The sequence below is a fragment of the Abrus precatorius genome, unplaced genomic scaffold (assembly GCF_003935025.1).
Source record: "Abrus precatorius isolate BTA unplaced genomic scaffold, Abrus_2018 Scaffold18, whole genome shotgun sequence".
Lineage (NCBI taxonomy): Eukaryota > Viridiplantae > Streptophyta > Magnoliopsida > Fabales > Fabaceae > Abrus > Abrus precatorius.
This window is the reverse complement of record NW_020874360.1, coordinates 37501-40000: the sequence shown is the minus strand read 5'-3', so window position 1 is coordinate 40000 and position 2500 is coordinate 37501.

Here is a 2500-nt window from a genome sequence, read left to right as displayed (position 1 = left end):
GGAGGGCACCAGGGTGCATAAAAACGCACCAGGAGGGCACCAGGGTGCGAAAAACGCACCAAGAGGGCACCATGGTGCGAAAAACGCACCAAGAGGGCACCATGGTGCATAAAAACGCACCAGGAGGGCACCAGGGTGCATAAAAACGCACCAGGAGGGCACCAGGGTGCATAAAAACGCACCAGGAGGGCACCAGGGTGCGAAAAACGCACCAGGAGGGCACCATGGTGCATAAAAACGCACCAAGTAGGCACCAGGGTGCATAAAAACGCACCAGGAGGGCACCAGGGTGCATAAAAACGCACCAGGAGGGCACCAGGGTGCATAAAAACGCACCAGGAGGGCACCAGGGTGCGAAAAACGCACCAAGAGGGCACCATGGTGCATAAAAACGCACCAAGAGGGCACCATGGTGCGAAAAACGCACCAAGAGGGCACCATGGTGCATAAAAACGCACCAAGAGGGCACCAGGGTGCGAAAAACGCACCAGGAGGGCACCATGGTGCATAAAAACGCACCAGGAGGGCACCATGGTGCATAAAAACGCACCAGGAGGGCACCATGGTGCATAAAAACGCACCAGGAGGGCACCATGGTGCATAAAAACGCACCAAGTAGGCACCAGGGTGCAGAAAAACGCACCAGGAGGGCACCAGGGTGCGAAAAACGCACCAGGTAGGCACCATGGTGCAGAAAAACGCACCAGGTAGGCACCATGGTGCAGAAAAACGCACCAGGAGGGCACCAGGGTGCAGAAAAACGCACCAGGAGGGCACCATGGTGCATAAAAACGCACCAAGTAGGCACCAGGGTGCATAAAAACGCACCAGGAGGGCACCAGGGTGCGAAAAACGCACCAGGTAGGCACCATGGTGCATAAAAACGCACCAGGAGGGCACCATGGTGCATAAAAACGCACCAGGAGGGCACCAGGGTGCGAAAAACGCACCAGGAGGGCACCATGGTGCATAAAAACGCACCAGGAGGGCACCAGGGTGCATAAAAACGCACCAGGAGGGCACCATGGTGCATAAAAACGCACCAGGAGGGCACCAGGGTGCGAAAAACGCACCAGGAGGGCACCATGGTGCATAAAAACGCACCAGGAGGGCACCAGGGTGCATAAAAACGCACCAGGAGGGCACCAGGGTGCATAAAAACGCACCAGGAGGGCACCAGGGTGCGAAAAACGCACCAGGAGGGCACCATGGTGCATAAAAACGCACCAAGTAGGCACCAGGGTGCATAAAAACGCACCAGGAGGGCACCAGGGTGCATAAAAACGCACCAGGAGGGCACCAGGGTGCGAAAAACGCACCAAGAGGGCACCATGGTGCATAAAAACGCACCAAGAGGGCACCATGGTGCGAAAAAACGCACCAAGAGGGCACCATGGTGCGAAAAAACGCACCAAGAGGGCACCATGGTGCATAAAAACGCACCATGAGGGCACCAGGGTGCGAAAAACGCACCAGGAGGGCACCATGGTGCATAAAAACGCACCAGGAGGGCACCATGGTGCATAAAAACGCACCAGGAGGGCACCATGGTGCATAAAAACGCACCAAGTAGGCACCAGGGTGCATAAAAACGCACCAGGAGGGCACCAGGGTGCATAAAAACGCACCAGGAGGGCACCAGGGTGCGAAAAACGCACCAAGTAGGCACCATGGTGCATAAAAACGCACCAGGAGGGCACCAGGGTGCATAAAAACGCACCAGGAGGGCACCAGGGTGCATAAAAACGCACCAGGAGGGCACCAGGGTGCATAAAAACGCACCAGGTAGGCACCAGGGTGGGCATGAAGAGGCACCATGATGGGCACCAAGAGGCACCAAGGTGGGCATCAAGGTGCACCATGGTGGGCATCAAGAGGCACCAAGGTGGGCACCAAGAGGCACCAAGGTGCACCATGGTGGGTATCAAGAGGGACCAAGGTGGGCATCAAGAGGCACCAAGGTGTGCATGAAGGTGCACCATGGTGGGCACCAAGAGGCACCATGGTGGGCACCAAGAGGCACCAAGGTGGGTATCAAGAGGCACCAAGGTGGGCATCAAGAGGCACCAAGGTGGGCATCAAGAGGCACCAAGGTGTGCATCAAGGTGCACCATGGTGGGCACCAAGAGGCACCATGGTGGGCACCAAGAGGCACCATGGTGGGTAGCAAGAGGCACCAAGGTGGGCACCAAGAGGCACCAAGGTGGGTATCAAGAGGCACCAAGGTGGGCATCAAGAGGCACCAAGGTGGGTATCAAGAGGCACCAAGGTGGGCATCAAGAGGCACCAAGGTGTGCATCAAGGTGCACCATGGTGGGCATCAAGAGGCACCAAGGTGGGCACCAAGAGGCACCAAGAGGCACCAAGGTGTGCATCAAGGTGCACCATGGTGGGCATCAAGAGGCACCAAGGTGGGCACCAAGAGGCACCAAGAGGCACCAAGGTGGGTATCAAGAAGCACCAAGGTGGGTATCAAGAGGCACCAAGGTGGGCATCAAGG